Genomic DNA, 19,211 nt, shown 5'->3' with positions numbered 1-19,211 from the left:
GGGGTCTTTTCTGATTCCACACAAATCTTAAAATAATTTGTTCTAACTCTCTGAAGAAAGTCCATGGTATTTTGATAGGGATTGCATTAAACGTGTAAATTGCCCTGGGTAACATTGACATTTTCACAATATTAATTCTGCCAATCCATGAGCATGGAATATTTTTCCATCTCTTTGTGTCTTCCTCAATTTCTTTCAGAAGTGTTCTATAGTTTTGAGGGTATAGATCCTTTACATCTTTGGTTAGGTTTATTCCTAGGTATCTTATGCTTTTGGGTGCAATTGTAAATGGGATTGACTCCTTAATTTCTCTTTCTTCAGTCTCATGGTTAGTGTATAGAAATGCCACTGATTTCTGGGCATTGATTTTGTATCCTGCCACGCTACCGAATTGCTGTATGAGTTCTAGCAATCTTGGGGTGGAGACTTTTGGGTTTTCTATGTAGAGTATCATGTCATCGGCGAAGAGGGAGAGTTTGACTTCTTCTTTGCCAATTTGAATGCCTTTAATGTCCTTTTGTTGTCTGATTGCTGAGGCTAGGACTTCCAGTACTATGTTGAACAGCAGTGGTGAGAGTGGACATCCCTGTCTTGTTCCTGATCTTAGGGGAAAGGCTCCCAGTGCTTCCCCATTGAGAATGATATTTGCTGTGGGCTTTTCATAGATGGCTTTTAAGATGTCGAGGAATGTTCCCTCTATCCCTACACTCTGAAGAGTTTTGATCAGGAATGGATGCTGTATTTTGTCAAATGCTTTCTCTGCATCCAATGAGAGGATCATACAGTTAAAAATATACCTGCCCACCGACCCAGCAATTGCACTGTTGGGGATTTATCCCAAAGATACAAATGCAATGAAACGCCGGGACACCTGCACCCCGATGTTTATAGCAGCAATGGCCACGATAGCCAAACTGTGGAAGGAGCCTCGGTGTCCAACGAAAGATGAATGGATAAAGAAGATGTGGTTTATGTATACAATGGAATATTACTCAGCTATTAGAAATGACAAATACCCACCATTTGCTTCAACGTGGATGGAACTGGAGGGTATTATGCTGAGTGAAGTAAGTCAGTCGGAGAAGGACAAACATTATATGTTCTCATTCATTTGGGGAATATAAATAATAGTGAAAGGGAATAGAAGGGAAGGGAGAAGAAATGACTGGGAAATATCAGAAAGGGAGACAGAACATAAAGACTGCTAACTCTGGGAAACGAACTAGGGGTGGTAGAAGGGGAGGAGGGCGGGGGGTGGGAGTGAATGGGTGACGGGCACTGGGGGTTATTCTGTATGTTAGTAAATTGAACACCAATAAAAAATAAAGAAAAAAAAAAGAAAAAAAAATTTTCTCAAAGGAAAAAAGTCTATTGCAAAGGTTACATATAATGATTCCATTTATATAGTATCATTTAAATAACAAAATTTCAGAAATGGAAGACCCATTAATGGCTGTCATAGGTTAGAAATATGCTGGCAAAAAGAAAAAAAAAAAAAAAAGAGGGATCCCTGAGTGGCTCAGCGGTTTAGCACCTGCCTTCGGCCCAGGGCATGATCCTGGAGTCCCAGGATCGAGTCCCACATTGGGCTCCCAGGATGGAGCCTGCTTCTCCCTCTGCCTGTGTCTCTGCCTCTCTCTCTCTCTCTCTCTCTCTGTCTTTCATGAATAAATAAATAAAATCTAAAAAAAAAAAAAAAAAAACTATGCTGGCAGGATGCGAGCAGACTAGAATGGCTGGTAGAAACAGGAACATACACAGGTGATAAAATGTACTGTGCTGATCCTTATACACACAAATGTACACTAATACACCTGACAATCTGAATATCTGTAGTGGATTGTACGAAAACCAATGTATTCATTTATTAGGGCTACCATAACAAAATACTAGATTGGGTGGCTTAAATAACAGAAATTCATTTTCTCAAGTCTGGAGGCTAGAAATCCCAAGATGAAGGTGTCAGCAGGTTTGGTTTCTTCTGCAGCCTCCCCCTGGCTTCCAGATAGCCAAGTTCTCGCTGTGTCTTCACATGGTCTTTCCTCTATACATAACATCTCTGGTGTCTCTTTCTGCATACAAACGTCCTCCTCTTACAAGTACAGCAGTCAGATTGGATTAGGGCCACCCTAAAAGCCTTAATTTAATAAGCTCTTCAAAGGCCCTACCACCAAATACCACCAAATATTCTGAGGTACTGGGGGTTCAGACTTCAACATATGAATCTGGGGGTAATACAATTCAGTCCAGAACAATTAATATCCTTGTTGTGATGCTGTTAATATAGTTTTACAAAATGTTCCCATTTGAGGAAACTGGGCAAGTAGGCAAAGAATCTATTCTTTCTTGTAACTGCAAGCAAATCTACAATTATTCCAATGGAAAAACAAACACATGGATGAGAACAATAGGATAACAAAAGACAAGATGTTCAACAAAATTAGGTGATGAGGTAACCCCCTGAACCCCAGATGAGTGGGCAAAACTAAAACACACACACAAAAAAACAGAACTCAGGATCAGCAACTGGGCAGATGAGAGGAGAAAGAAGAGGCTTCTGATGTGAAGATGGTGAACAAGAAATTACCAACAATCACTCTCAAAAAGAGAAGACCCACTGGGGTGAAACTGGATCCAGAAAAGTCAAGTTTGGCTTCTAGGGAAGACAAGACCTGGTAAGAAAACTGTTGGAATTAATATCGAAATCAGCTGGCTCAGCTGGTAGAGTATATAACTCTTGATCTTGGGGTTGTAAATTTAAGCCCTACATTGGGTATAAAGATTACTTTAAAAATAAAATCTTGAAGGGTGCCTGGGTGCCTCAGTCAGTCAAATGTCTGCCTTCAGCTCAGGTCATGAGCCCAGGATCCTGGGATCAAGCCCCACATCAGGCTCTCTGCTCAGTGGGGAGTCTGCTTCTCCCTCTGCCCCTCCCTGCTCTAATGGTCACTCACTCTCTCTTGCCCTCTCTCTCTCACAAATAAATGGATAAAATCTTTTTAAAAATAAATAAATAAAATAAAATACAAATCAAACAGAGAGGCATTACTAGGGATAAATGAGAGACCCAAAGGAAGTCAATCTCAGAGAATAACAAAAAGGAGACTAAACTAAAAAAGACATTTTTCTTCCTTTTTGTTGAAATACGATATACAATCAGGGGCCTGAGTGGCTCAGTCGGTTAAGTGTTTCTTGATTTCAGCTCAGATCATGATCTCAGTGTTCTGGGATTGAGTCCCACCAGGCTCCACACTCAACAGGGAGCCTGCTTGAGGATTCTCTCTCTCTGCCTTTCTGCCTGCTTACATGTGCTCTAAAATAAATGAATGAATGAATGAATGAACGAATGAATGAGAAAGAAAGACACCTAGATAGCGTGAAGAAGGAAGGAAGGAAGGAAGGAAGGAAGGAAGGAAGGAAGGAAGGAAGGAAGGAAGGAAGGAGAAAGAAGGAAAGAAAGAAAGAAAGAAAGAAAGAAAGAAAGAAAGAAAGAAAGAAAGAAAGAAAGAAAGAAAGGAAGGAAGGAAGGAAGGAGAAAGAAAGGAAAGGAAGAAGAAAGAAAGGAAAGGAAGAAGGAAAGGAAGAAGGAAAGGAAGGAAGGAAGGAAGGAAGGAAGGAAGGAAGGAAGGAAGGAAGGAAGAAAGAAAGAAAGAAAGAAAGAAAGAAAGAAAGAAAGAAAGAAAGAAAGAAAGAAAGAAAGAAAGAAAAAGAAATGCACGTACCTAAGATGGCACAATCAGCTGAGCGACCAATTCTTGGTTTTAGCTCAGGTCATGATCTCAGGGCCATGAGACTGAACTCCCAGTTAGGCTCCATGGTCAGCTCAGAGTCTGCCTGAGATTCTCTCTCCTTGTCCCTCTGCCCCTCCTACTTGTGCTTGCTTTCTCCTGCTCTCTAAAATAAATAAATCTTAAAATATATATGTATATTTATATATAACATACTATCAAAAAAAAAGGAGAAATAATAAGTGAACAACTTGTTGATATTTCACAATTTCACAAACTGGACACATATATGTAACCAGCAACCAGATCAAGGAACAGAGCATTATCAGCACCCCAGAAGCCTCTACTTTCTCCTTCTAGTCACTATTTCCTCAAGGTTCTGGCTTCTAACAGAAATTACTGATTTTGCCTGCTTGGAGATTTTATATACATGGAGGCACACAGTTCAAACTCATGCACCTGGCTTCTTTAGCTCCACATTGGTCTGTGAGATTCATATATACTATTGCATGTAGTTACAGATTGTTTATTCTCATTGCTCCACAGTATTCCACTGTATGAATATAGAACAATTTATCCATTCTGATTCAGTTTCCTACTGTTGTGTAACAACCCTAAAATTTTGTTACTTAAAATAATTGCTCATTTCTCACAATTCTGTGGGTTATCTGCCCAGTTTTTCTCCTGGCTTTACCTGGACTTGTTTATGTGGCTACTTTTGGCTGCAGGATCAAGTGAGCTTGGAGGTCAAAATGGTCTTACCTACCTGGCAATAAGTGCTGATCATTAGCTGGGGTGCCTCAATTTTTTTCCACCTGACCTCTCCTACTTGAGTTCTTTCTGTTACTGTCTCAAGGCAGTATTTCTCTCCAATGTGTATGCATTTATCAAGCCTCTTATCTGCTGCATCACACCTGCCTAATGTCCTACTGCCCCAAGTAAGGTACATGGTGAAAATCAGAATCATTGAACAAAGAGACAACACAAGGGCACAGACACCATGAGATGTCATTTACTTGAGGCCATCCATGTAACATCTATTACATATTATACTGATGGTCATTTGGGCAGACTTCAGTTTTGGGGCTATTATAAGCAGTACTATGAACATTCTAGTACATTTATTTTGGTAAGCACGTATCTTTGAGTGGAATTACTGGGCCATAAAATATGCATATGCATAGCTTTAGTAAATACTGCCAAACAGCTTTCCAAATTGCTTGTATTCATTTATTTTTTTTAATATTTTATTTATCTGTTTGTTTGTTTGTTTGTTTGAGAAAGGGAGAGCAAGCAGGGAGAGGGAAGAAACAGACAGGGAGAGTGAAGGAATCTCAAACAGACTCTGCACTGAGTGCCAAGCCCAATGCAGGGCTCAATCTCACAACCCTGAGATCATGACCTGAGCCCAAACCATGAATTGGATGCTCAACCAAGTCACCCAAATGCCCCTCCATTTATATTTCTTTCTCCATTTGCACTTCCAATAGCAGTGCTTGAGAACTCCAGTTACTCTACATTCTCACCAACACCTGATATTTTTCATCTTTTTCATTTAGCCCTTCTAGTGGGTATGTAATGGTATCTCACTCTAATTTTAATTGAGTGGCAATATTTTTAATATTTCACACAAGCAACAAACGAAAAAATTTCAAACCAAGAAACTAAAAAAACTACCTTGATCTACTTCCACCTCCATCACAGAAACCTTCTCCTAAAGTATAGGTAAATCCTTCTAACTTAGGGACACCTGGGTGGCTCAGTGGTTGAGCATCTGCCTCCAGCTCAGGGTGTGGTCCTGGAGTCCCAGGAACAAGTCCTACATCAGGCTCTCCTCGAGGAGCCTGCTTCTCCCTCTGCCTACGTTTCTGCCTCTCTCTCTGTGTCTTTCATGATTAAATAAATAAAATATTTTTAAGAATCCATCTAATTTAAACATGAACAAGAGTAAAGAATGCCATCTAATCCTATGTGAGGTACTGTGAGAAAAAGATGGAAAAGAACCAAATAAGGTACCAATAGTCAATGAAGGCACATCAAAAATATGGCCATAAAGTAGATGAGAACAGTAGCACAATATTTTAATATTAAAAGAAATTAAGGGGGGGATCCCTGGATGGCTCAGCAGTTTAGCGCCTGCCTTCGGCCCAGGGCGTAGTCCTGGAGTCCCGGGATCAAATCCCACATCAGGCTCCCTGCATGGAGCCTGCTTCTCTCTCCCCACCCCCCCCCCCTCTCTCTTTCTCTGTGTGTGTGTGTGTGTCTCATGAATAAATAACATCTTGTAAAAAAAAAAAAAGAAATTAAGAAAATGAGAGAGCTATAAAATAAAAGTATACATCAAAAACAGAAAAGCAAAAAAAAAAAAAAAAAGAGAGAGAGAGAGACAATAGCCATACAACAAGAACTTTTACAAAGAGAAATGATAGAATTCAGGACAGACTAGGAAAGAAAAAAAAATTCAGAAAGGAAGACAAAACTGGACTTAATAAATAGATACCATAGAAACTGCTTGATAAAGGATAAAAAGGAAAAAAATAGAAAAATAAAAGAAATATTAAAAAAGATAAAAATAATTTGAATAAAGGTATAGATATAAAAGGCAAAGAAGATCCAACACACATGCAACAGGAGACCCTCAAGAAAATGAAAGCACTAAAACAGATTAAATACTAAAACCTTTCATTGATGAAAATATTTATGAAAAAATATTTAAGCCAACATTATAAAATCCACCTTGTATTATCTGGAAAAATTAATAGAAAATAGTCGATACATGCTCTAGGAAAATTACTAGGCTTTAAAGATGAAGAAAAAAGCCCTTTGGGCGTCTAAGAGAAAGATGGAGTCACTTTAAAAAAAGAACATCATAGTGGTATTAGACTCTGATGACAACACTTTTTATCAGAATACAATAGAGTAGGACTCAGCAAACTATGCCTTGTGCACCAAATCCAGCCCACTGTCTGGTTCTGTAAATCAAGTTTTACTAAGCACAGTCATGCTTGTTCATTTACATACTCTACATGGCTGCTTTGGACTGAAGTGGCACAGTTACATAATTGTGACAGTGACCCATGTTCCACAAAGCCTAAAATAATTACCATTTGGCCTTTCACAGAAAAGGTCTGCCAAACCCTACAACAGAGTAACATATTTAAGAGATCTGAAGAAAGAAAATGTGAGCCAAGTACTTAAATTCAGCAACACTGGCCTCCAAGTATAAAACCACAGATAAACAGTTTTAAGCATGAAAGACAGGATACATTATTCACATGAGCCATTTATGAGGATTCAAAAGAGCTTCAGAGTATCAAAAGGATTATTACAGAAGCCTTAGCATAAGGACTTGTGTTGTGCTTTGAGTAAATTCAACTACAGAACAAAGACCAATGATAGGCATAGGTGACAGACAGTATGTGATTTGTATGGAGGCAAACAGAACTGAGAAATCTTAGGAAGTAGGAATAAAGTAGTGTAGGGCCTTCATTGTATCACACATATGGGATGAAGTAAGTATGTATGTATGTATAAAAGACAAGGAGTAGAGGAAAAGGTTTTTTCAGGGACACCTGGGTGGCTCAGTTGGTTGAACATCCAACTCCTGATTTCCACTAGGGTCATGATCTCAGGGACCTGGGATGGAGTCCCACTTCAGGCTCTGCACTTAGAAGCCAAATCATTTTCCCTCCAAATTCATACACTTAGGTTCTAATACCCAGTACTTCAAAATGAGACAATACTTGGAGACAGGGCCTTTAAAGAGGTAATTAAGGTAAAACAAGATGTTTTGGGTGAGTTCTAAGGCTATGGATAGATATGTTATAAGAAGAGATTAGGACACAGACAGGCACAGAGTGAAAATATCTGAAGAAGACTGAAATCGAAAGTCAAGAAGAGAGGCCTTAGAAGAACCCAACTCTGCCAACATCCTGAACTGGGACTTCTAGGCTCCAGACTGTGAGAAAATTTTGTTGTTTAAGCTACCCAGTCTGTCATACTTTGTTATGACGGCCCTTGTTAACTATACAGGCTGGGGAGAGGAAGTTGTTCTGGCTGAGACAGAGTTCACAAACACTGTTAATTCTGCCCCAGAAGTATAAAGTCTCAGAAAAGTAGAGCTTTTGATATGTGGTGGTTATGCTTTAAATTATGTAATGATTTAAAAATTTTAAATAGGGGTGCCTGGCTGGCTCAGTCAGGAGAGCACATGACTCTTGATCTCAGGGTCGTAAATCAGGGTCGTGAGTACAAGCCCCATGTTGGGCATGGAGCCTTTAAAAAAAAAAAAAAAAGGCAAAATTTAAAAAAAAATTAAGAGTAAATATTTACAAGAGAAAACTGAAGGGGCACAATATTTGCAACTTGAAAAGGCCAGAAAAGTTTAAAATAGTGTCAGTTTTGAGAAAAACCAAGAAGAAAACCTAAACAAGATATATTCCATTCCTAATTTTTAGTAAAATTAACTAAAAGGGTAAATAAACAATCCTGCTAAGCAAGGGAAAGTAATGGAAGCAACTCTGGATAATCTTTAGAATTCAAATTAACTTTTTTTTTTTTTTAAGTAAGCTCTATGCGCAACATGTGGCTCCAGCTCATGACCCTAAGAGCAAGAGCCACACGTTCTACCAACTAACCCAGCCAGCTGCCCCTCAAATTAACCTAAATTTTTTTTTAGGGACACCTGAGTGGCTCAGTTGGCTGAGCGTCCAACTCTTGATTTCCACGGGGGTCATGATCTCAGGGACCTGGGATGGAGTCCCACCTCAGGCTCTGCACTCAGGAGACAGTCCACCTGAAGATTCTCTCCCTCTGCCCTTCTGCCTGCACACACGATCTCTCTCTCTCCATGATCTCTCTCTGAAATAGATAAATCTTTCTTTAAAAATTTAACAGAATTCCTGATGATCAACAAACAAAAACATTTTCATGCATCAAATGAAAAAATATTTTCAATCGGAATTAATGGAATTCTGGTTCACTGTAAATTTTTTAACAAACTGGTAATAATTACTAGCAATTGCACATATATTATTTCTTGTCGTGCACCTAGAGCTATAGAGGCCATAGATTTCCAGAGGAGAGTCAGATGGAGGGGAAAGCTATTCTCCAATTTGTTGCTACGTAAGAGAGACTTGCTCCCTGGTGCTGAGCAGGCCAAAAGTCAGGCAGATCAGAGAGAAAATAGCTAGAGTACAAATGCATCATTTTACAATAAGACTTTTAATGTTTTTAAAAGTTGCTTAAATATTTTAATGTCTTTTTAAAGCTTTTAAAAGTTGTTTCTTTTTTTTACCACTTTTTTTTTTAAGTAGGCTCCAATCCCAGCACAGAGCCCAACACAGGGCCCAGACCCACGACCCTCAGATCAAGCCGAGACAAAATCAAGAGTCCAACTCTCAACCGACAGAGCCACCCAAGCACCCCTAAAAGCTGTGTTTCACATGAAGTTGCACAATTTATCTTTAGCAACGTATATGATGTTACTTTTCTTTCAATACAGAAGATCCAGTTACTGACATCCTAGACAACATCTCTTTGCTTTCTATATTAAAGTGTGATGAAGTGTTCTGAAACACATCTTCTTTGTCACTAGAACCATTGGTATTACCAATATGGAATAGTAAAAAAGCTCTCCAACTACTTAAGACTTTACAAAACACGCTTGAATATTGCTGCATAATTTGTCTTTCCCCAGAAAAGCATATTAAACTGTGGATACATTGGATACAAAATAAAATTCAAAAATTCGCATCTCGAGTACTTTTGGTTTCTTGACCTTTATTTGAATTTGAGACTAAGCTTTACCAAACAACAGAATTTACACTGTAACTAGCCAACCACAGTCCTCATTATGGAATCTATGCAGTACATCTGTTACCTAGGAAACAGACCAGAGCACAGGCAGAGTGCAATTTCTGTAGAGCAAAAGAATTCTCCAATCATGCTGGTAAATAAAGTCCATAAATCAACTAATCAGAAGCAAAGTCAAGAAGCATCACAGAAGAGTTAAGCTCCATGGAAACTTTTTTAAAGGAAAAAAAGAAACCTGTGGGGCTTCTTCGGGCAACTATGTAGATCTCTTAAGTAAATATTATGAGCAGGTTTCTTTACAAACACAAACTGTCAGAAAATAAACTGTTCAAAATAAATGGCTTCTCTCCAATCTACAGCTTCTCTATTTTTGACAGTATTTAAGAGAAAAAGCTTCTTCAGAGCCAGCCTCGTACATCTGGTAGTAGAACATTAATCCAAGAATGAATGCCACATTTTCCAAGAGCAGCGTGAGTTTATGCTGCTCTTAAACAATGCAGGATGATAAAGGCTGGAAGAGAGGTCACTGTCCACACTTCTCACAGTCCCATCTGCTTCCACAGCAGACTATAAAAAAAACATGAAAAAGAAGGATTTGAAACTCACCAATCTATTACAAAGAATAAAATTGTTACTTTTCAGCTTTCCATTTGGTTATGACTAATAATACTAGTCCTCTGAGGGTTCCAGGTTAACCTAAAGTGGCCATTTTGAGTTTCCTTTAATGGTACCACATTGATAACAAGCAGGAAAAGTCTGCGGATTTTCAAGTCTATCAAACGTAACTGGACAGCTTAGTGTTGTTTAAAAAAAAAGAAACCAGCAAATGTCAGTTTATATTGCTCATCTATACTCAAAATCCAACTCTACTAATTCGGAATTTCTGGAAGTAACATTTGTCATATCAAAAGTATCAGGAAAAAGTCTCAACCATGAAGAGTGAAAAATAATTTATACCCCTTCCTAACCACCAACATACAAGAAGAGAAATCAGCTGAAAATATGTAAGGTTCTCTGGACTGCTTCGGGCTACACAAAAAAATACTGTTTATTATACAAAAACAAAAAAATGAATACCCATATATCACAGCCAAAAACAAAAACAAACTAGGTGTTACCTCTTAGCCTGCCCATGGGAAGACACTACACTGCCAATCCCAGAAAACTGTTGGGCATAACTACAAGTTGCCAAGCAATTCTCAACACAGACCACACTCTCTTAATATTTAATTTACACCGTGACTCTGTTAAACCTCATCCCTCTGACTGACAGATAAATACATAAACAATTCAAGTTATTAACTTATCTTTTTAAAAATTCCTAAGCACTGGGCAGCCCCGGTGGCCCAGCGGTTTAGCGCTGCCTTCAGCCCGGGGTGTGATCCTGGGGACTCGGCATCGAGTCCCACGTTGGGCTCCCGGCATGGAGCCTGCTTCTCCCTCTGCCTGTGTCTCTGCCTCTCTCGCTGTCTTTCATAAATAAATAAAATCTTTAAAAAAAAAATTCCTAAGAACTGATAAAGAGTGTGTGTAATCAAATAGCTGGAACTCCGGGAGTGTGTTCTGACTCCATCCCACCATTCCTAATAAAGCCTGAACAAATTTCAATACCTATGCTCTTTGGGCCGTCCTTACCAGAAAAGAAAGTGGAATCTTGCTCAAGGGCCTACTAGTGCCTTGCACTGAACCCTATATGCCCTCTACATTCATTCAGCTAATCTAGAAAGGAAGTCAAAACAAGAATAAAATTTGATCAGTTCAAAGGGACTGGTAAGATTGTTAGATTAGATGTAGCATCTTCTAAGTTTTAAGTGTACAAAAATGTACAGCCCAGATACTTACAACGTTGGGCATGCAATAATAATAATAATCTGTTAATGTAACTAGGGCAAACATCTAGGCTAATTTTTTTCTTCTGGAAAAAAAATGACTTTTCGGCACACTGAAGCTGTCTCCGCTTCATCATGACAAAAATCATTTTGCCTAATCAAAACTGTATTAACATTGTACATTGCTTTCTGATGAATTTCTGTATCCTACTTGATGAAGATTTAAATAAATTCTTTTCCACCACAATGTTTTTCAGATGTTTAAGAAAGCTTCTGGTTTCTACATACAACTCCACATATACGACCTGAGTGCACCCAAAACTATTTTTTCAGTCTCCTTGATAACCATCAGATTTAAATTTGTCCATATGGATTCTCACACGGCAGGAAAGAGAGAAAAAAAAAAAAAAGGTCTCCAGAAGTGAGCCCTAGACTGAGATTCATACAAAGATATAAATTCGTGCCTGCATTAAAAATGTGAATCTGTAAAATCAAGTTTCTGGGTGCTCATTCAACTTCATTTACAATTTGGATACCTACGAATACACATCAGCTCTTCACAAGAAGCTCAACCAGATGAATAATATAAGTCGGAAATATCACCTACGCTACTTTGCAAAAAAACTATTTCCACCATGTACGACCCAATCGTGGGGTTTTAGAGAGAGAGAGAGAGGGAATAGACACACAGAATAAAAGAAGGAAAGCACACTCACGGGGGGGTGGGGGGGAGAGAAAAAAAAATCAGTTCTAACATTTATGTTCTCCTCCCTGTGCTGTGGAAGACCTCAGGCTCTAAACCAGCAAAAGATAAAGGTTTTAGCCTGCACGGGAGGCTGGATATTTACTGCATTTGCATTTAACCTCCACCGTGGAGGCTGTCAGCCAGCACCTGACTCGCTTGGTAACTGTTTACCTAACAGGTAGGAGACTGTCTTGCTAATCCTAAGGAGTCTGGGAAATAACAAAACTTTATCATCAAACTTTAAAATATGTGCATATACATATATATACATATATGCAAAAAGAAAACCAAAAGGTAAAAATCCCAGCCATGTTCATCTTCGATTTGCCTGTAAGTCCCTGCCTAACCTTAGAAGGAGGAGGAGGAGGAGGAGGAGGAGAGGCAGCACCTGAACACCGACTCGGCCCGCGAGCGCGGCTGGGGCCGGGGGCCGGGGGGCCGGGGGGCGGGGGGCCGGGGGCCAAGCTGCTCGCAGCCCGGTCGGGTCGCGGGGCCCGGGAACCCGCGCGCGTGGGCCGCGGCCTCGGCGGGGGGGTGCGGGGGGCGCGGGGGCCTCCCGGGGACGCCGCCTCCGTTGGAGACAATAAATAAGGGGCCGGAGCGCCGCTCGCCCCTGCACGGCCGCGCCTCCCGCCGGCGGAACAAGTCGGGCAGAGCCCCGAGCCGCCTCCCGCCTCCCGCCTCCCTCCCCGCCAGCGCCTCAACACTTGGAAACTACGAGGGCCGACGGCTCCTTCCCCTTCCCGCCCTCCTGCCCCCTCCGGACAGAGCCGGGGCGGGCGCGGGGGAGCCGGACCACGCAGCGCGGCGGCGGCGGCGGCGGCGGGGGATGCTGCGCGGCGGGGGCCCCGCTCGGAGCTCGGAGCCCGGGTCCCCCCCGCGCCCCGCGCCCCGCGCCCCCGCCGCTGCCCTCACGGGCTCCCGGCCTCCCCCCCCCGCCAGGAGACAAAAGAGGGTTCAGCCGGGTCAGCGCTCGGCGCCGCGGACCCCAGCGCGGCCGCCCCCCACACAAAGGGGCTCCCGGCCCAGGGCGCAGCGTCGGCGCGCTCGTCCCCGCCCCGCGCGGGCTCTCACCCACCTGCAGGTGTCTGTGCGTCTGTCCATAGGAACGCGGGCGGCGGCGGGGGGGGCCGGGGGGCCCGGGCTGGACGGGGCGGGACCGAGGGGAGGGAGGGAAGGCGGCCGGAGGCCCGGGGCGCGCAGGCAGGGAGCGCGGGGAGGGCGCCGGGCGGGCGGCGGGCGGGGGCGGGGGCGCGGGCCGGGGGGGCGGGGGCCGGGGCGCCAGCCTGGCTCTGCGACCGGCGCGCGCCGCTCCGTGCGCCCCGGGCTCCGCGCGCCCGGCTCGGAGCTCGGAGCTCGGAGCGCGGCGGGCGGGGGGCGGGGCGCGGGCGGGGCGGGGCCGGCGGGCGGGCGGGGCGGGGGCTCGGACCCGGGCTCCAGCCGGCACCGGAAGCGCGCCGCGGGCCGCGAGACCCACAGGAAGTGTGTAACGACACCGCCGCGGAGCGCTCCGAGCTCGCGGCCGCCGCTGCCCGCGGACGTGCGCCCCGACCTTCCCGGCGGCGCCGGCGCGCACGGGCTCGCCCTCCGCGCCCAGGCAGGTGCGGCCGGCGCCGCGTGCGGGGGGGGGCGCCCCGGCCGGAGACCCCACGCCCCCCCCCCCGCCCCGAGCCCCGGGGAGCGTCCCCCAGGCGCCAGGTGCAGCCCCGGCCGGTGACCCCGAGCACCGCCCCCCCGAGCCCCAGGGAGCGTCCCCCAGGCGCCAGGTGCAGCCCCGGCCGGTGACCCCACGCCCCCCCAGCCCCGGGGAGCGTCCCCCAGGCGCCAGCTGCAGCCCCGGCTGGTGACCCCACGCCCCCCCACCCCCGAGCCCCGGGGAGCGTCCCCCAGGCGCCAGCTGCAGCCCCGGCCGGACCTTGCGCCGCCCGCTGTAGCACCTGTCCTAAGGCACCGAGCGCCGGCACCTCTACATCCAGGTTCGGGAACACCTCCTGCTCGCGGGCAACCCAGTCACCGCTGCCCAGTGGAAGTTCCCAGTCCAACTACCGCACTCGCGTCCATCCCATGGGGGGGGGGGGCATGACACCTAAAACACACGAGGACCACCGAGGCAGGCACTGATTCCCCGCCCCCCTACGCACCTCCGGACCACAGGGGCAAGGCTGGCGCCCCCCACCTTTATTTCACGTAGCAAACGCAGCACTTACTGTATGTGAGCGTCTCTAGGTGCTTAGGGACTATGCAGCTGCTTAATCCTAAGAACTCTATGCAGTGGGTGTTAGCACTGCCCGATTATGGATGAGGAAACTGAAGCGGAGAGGAGTTAAGACACCTGCCCAGGATCACAGAGTAGCTGGAGGAACCCGGATTCGACCCAGGCAGTTTGGCGCCAGATTCCATGCTCTTAACTTCCTTTCTATTCAGTAATAGGTAGCTCCAAAATAATAATAATGGCAAGTAAATAATATGTAAAGCACATCTGATTAGCCATACGTGGTGCTCACAGCCTGGCCTCACCCCACTGTGACCAGGGAACCTCAGCCCCTCTTGCCCTTGGGGTATATCAGGAGAGAGAAGAATAAGAAAAGAAAGAGACTACTGACTTCTAAACAAAAAAAGGATTGAAAATGAGTGGGAAATATCAGAGAGGGAGACAACATAACTCTGGGAAAAGAGAGACCCAGAGAGACTCCTAACTCTGGGAAAAGAACAAGGGGTGGTGGAAGGGGAGGTGGGCGGGGGGAGGGGTGACTGGGTGAAGGGCACTGAGGGGGGCACTTGATGGGGTAAGCACTGGGTGTTATGCTATATGTTGGCAAATTAAACTCTAATAAAAAAATAAAAAAAGGATTCTTAACACCTTGCTCTGTCAACACTCCTCCTGGTCTAGGCTAAATTAAAAAAAAAAAAACTATGTAAACATTTTTGACAAAATAATTATTGTCCAAAAAAAAAGTTAATTGCCATATATTTCAAATATATAATCCTGTGGAGAAAAGTGGAACCCTCAGCAAGTTGGTGGAAATGTAAATGGTGCAGCTGCCATAGAAAACAGCATGGGGGGGGGGTCTTCAAAAATAATAAGATTATGATTCAGAAATCCCACTTCTGGGTATATATCTAGCAATTGAAGCAGGAATTTGAAGAGATATCTGCACACCCATGTTCACTGCAGCATATTCACAATGGCCAAGAGGAGGAAGCTGCCCAAATGTCCATAGATGTGATGGAGAACAGGGGGCTAGCTGAGGTCAAAACACATTGACAAGCCCCTGAAACAGGCAGAAGGACCTTCCTGGACGGACTCAGCTGCCTCGAGGGTCATACTTTGCTCAGGACAAAAGGCAATCTTAGCCTGACCCCCAGGATCCTGTGAGTCTACTTTAACATATAAAAAATTCCTTTAGAAATTTCCTTTATCTCTAACCCCCAAGACACGTGTGGGCGATCATCCCCCAAGCACGTGGCCCACGGATACACATCTGAGGGGCTCATGCCTCAGGCTTTATTAGACGGTAGGAAGTGACCTTTTCCCAACAATATCAAGCCCCTCAAGGTCCTGGAAACCTTGCTTCCAGAATCCCTTAGAGAGCAGCTCCCCAAACCCCTCCGTAACCAGCCTCCCGTCACAGGCTCGGGGCAGCAGCTCTCCCTGCCCAGGGGTCCTGGCCCTGGGCTTTTAATAAAACCACCGTTTTGCACCAAAGATGCCTCAAGAATTCCTTCCTGGTCATCGGCTCCAGACCTCACCCCACCAAACCTCACCTGTGTTCCAAAACTTCATCAGATGGGTGAATGGATAAACAAAACATGGCATATACACATAAGAGAATATTATTCAGACTTAAATTTCTTTCTTAAAGAAATCTTATCATATGCTACAACATGGATGAATCTTGAGGACATTCTGCTGAGTAAAGCAAACCAGTCACAAAAGGAATACTGTATGATTCCACTTACATGAAATACCTAGAGTTGTCAAAATCATGGAAACAAAGTATTATGGTGGTTGCCAGGAATGGAGGAAGGGAATATGGGGAGTTGCTCCATGAGTATAGAATTCTAGTTCTGCACAATGAAAAAGTTCTAGAGATCTGTCACACAACAGTGTAAATACAGTTAATGCCGCTAAACTATATACTTAAAAGTGGTTAAGAGGACAAATTTTATATTGTGCTTTTTCTACAAATAACTTCTTTTAAAGATCTTATTTATTTATTTATTTATTTATTTATTTATTTAAGACACAGAGACAGAGACATGGGCAGAGGGAGAAGCAGGCTCCATGCAGGGAGCCCGACATGGGACTCGATCCTGGGTCTCCAGGATCCCGCCCTGGGCTGAAGGTGATGCTGAACCGCTGAAAATGAAATCCCATTTAAAGGATATATCCATCACGATCAATTTCTTTAATGATGCTGGCTTCCAGCAATGATGGGATACCTTGTTGAATAAACTACCTCTCCCACTAAGAACTAAAACCCTAAAAGTTTTATTTAAAACAATAAAACAACATAGGCTCTTTAAAACTATCGTGGAGCAACCACACCTTGAGAGTCCAAGAGCTCACCACACAGGGAAACACGAAGTGAATCCTACATTTCTTTCTTAGGGCACTGTTGATTTATATCTAAGAGTATAGAAACCGAACACTGAGAAACATCCTAGAATTTTTGACAGTCTGACTGGACTACAGATACAAAATTTGGAGGTCAAGTCTATCAAGACAGCCAGGATTTGAAAGCCCAAGATCGCAGAGAAAAGGTAATCACAGCAAGAGGAGCCATTCTACATGCCATTTATCCTCAAAGCATCTGATAATCCCTAATCTGTACACACAAGGAAACCAACCGCTAAGACAAAAAAAAAAAAAAAATAACAACACTGAGCAGTAACACTTAGCTATCTCATAGAGCTAGAAAGAATTTAAACAGAAGGACAGTCTCCGTTGAGACCCTTGAGGAACTATATCCAGAGAGAAAAAGCAAATCAGAAATAGCACTAACAATGCCTAAAACAGCCTGAACTGTTTCGATGACTAGGTGGATCAAGGTGATCTTTCCATGTTCTATCTGCCTGCAAGAAAAAAAAGGAAATCTGGTGCACCTGGGTGGCTTAGTCGGTTAAGGGTCTGTCTTCAGCTCACTCGGGTCATGATCTCAGAGTCCTGGGATGGAGCTCATGTCAGGCCCCCTGCTCAGTGGGGAATCTGCTTCTCCTTCTGCCCTTCGCCCTCCCCCTGCTTGTGCTGTCTCTGAAATAAATACAATAAATCTTTTTAAAAAAATGGAAAAAAGCAAATCTTCTTTAAAGAGACTTCATAACATTTCATATGCAATGTCTAACATTCTGTCAACAATTACCAATAGGTACACCTGGAGCTCAGTGGTTGAGCGTCTGCCTTTGGCTCAGGTCATGATCTGGGATCCTGGGACCGAGTCCTGCATTGGGCTTCCCGCAGGGAGCCTGCTTCTCCCTCTGCATATGTTTCTACCTCTCTCTGTGTCTCTCATAAATAAATAAATAAAATCTTTAAAAAAAAAATACCAATACACCAAGAAAAAACTAACTGCACAAAGCCAAGAAGTAAAAAAGGCTTTAGGAACAGATGCATACATGATCCAGATACTGTAGTTATTATATACAGCCTTTAGAATAATTATGGTTAATTATGTTCAAGAACATCGATGAAAAAATGGAGAATTTCACTAGAGAGCTAGAGTCTTTAAAAAAGAATGAAATAGAGCCATCAAAGGGACACAAATCAGAACCACAGTGATGTCACTACACCCCCACTAAGATGGTTACAATGAAAAAGACAATAACAAGTGTTGGTAAGGATGTGGAGAACTGAAACCCTCACACACTGCTAAGTGATATTGTAAAATGGTGCAGGCACTTTGGAAAACAGGTGGGCATTTCTTCAAAAGGTTAAAGTTCCCATATAACTCAGCAATTCTTTTAGGTATACACCCAAGAGAAATGAAAATATATCCACATGGAGAACTTGTACATGGGTGATCATAACAATATTATTCATAATGACCAAAAAAACCAGAAACATCCCAAATGTTCACCAACCCATGAATGGATAAGTAAAAAGTGGTATATTCATACAATGGAATATTATTCAACCAAAAAAAAGGAATGAACTACTGCCACATGCTACAACATGGATCAACCTTGAGAACATGTGAAGAAAGTCAGACGCAAAAGACCCTATATTCTATGGTTCCATTTATATGAAATGTCCAGATAGGCAAATCTAGAGACAGAAAGTAGATTAGTGGTTGCCTAGACCTGAGAGGTCTTGGGGAAGATATGGGGTAACTGCTAAAAAATAAAGGGTTTACTCCTGGAGTGATGAAAATTTTTCTAAACTTGATAGTGATGATCGTTTCAAAACTCTGTGAATATATGAAAAACCACTGGATTATACACTTCAAATGGGTGAGTTATATGGTATGTTAACTTATACCTCCAAAAAGCTGTTACGAAGTATGAAAAGAAATTTCAGAACTAGGAAGTGCACTAAAATTCTAAATCCAATAAATAGATAGGTTTAACAGTAGATTGGACACAGGATATATGAAAATTAGTAAACTGCTATAAAACACCTTATCATAGGGGATCCCTGGGTGGCTTAGTGCTTTGGCACCTGCCTTCAGCCCAGGGCATGATCCTGGAGTCACAGGATCGAGTCCCACATCGAGTCCCACATCCAGCTCCCTGCATGGAGCCTGCTTCTCTCCCTCCTCCCTCCCTCTCTCTCTCTCTCTGTTATTCTCATGAATAAATAAAATCTTTTTTAAAAAAACACCTTATCATAATTCAAATTCAGATATAATGCCACTTGATTCTAGCTTCCCCACCCTCAGCCCAGCTTCTATTCTCTAACTGGGGGGAATCAAAGTTCTCTTCTTCTAGAGGGGTAGGGAATGGCTAGGAAGTAATTTGGTGCTTTCTCAGGTAAATACATAGTCAACTGTGTATACTTTTAAGTTTAACATTGTTTTTATGGGTTTTTTTTTTGCGATTAAACAATGTTTTGCATTAACCTCACAATAATGAAACCCTCAAGTTATATTATGGCAA

General features: G+C 43.4%; 1 protein-coding gene across 4 annotated transcripts in view; it reads right to left on the bottom strand.

The window, feature by feature from the left end:
- The window catches only part of KIAA1958 (KIAA1958 ortholog), a 164,817-nt gene extending 151,556 nt beyond the window's left edge, over positions 1-13,261 (bottom strand). For all 4 annotated transcript variants that reach the window (XR_013388324.1, XM_077912927.1, XM_077912925.1 and 1 more), the window contains exon 1: positions 13,195-13,261. The gene's annotated coding sequence lies outside the window, so the exon portion shown is untranslated. The remainder of the gene's footprint in view (positions 1-13,194) is intronic.
- Between the last annotated feature and the right edge of the window lie 5,950 nt (positions 13,262-19,211).

The sequence above is a fragment of the Canis aureus genome, chromosome 10 (assembly GCF_053574225.1).
Source record: "Canis aureus isolate CA01 chromosome 10, VMU_Caureus_v.1.0, whole genome shotgun sequence".
In the NCBI taxonomy this organism is placed as follows: domain Eukaryota; kingdom Metazoa; phylum Chordata; class Mammalia; order Carnivora; family Canidae; genus Canis; species Canis aureus.
Note: the sequence above shows the minus strand (reverse complement) of the source record. Positions and strands in the feature narration are given on the sequence as shown.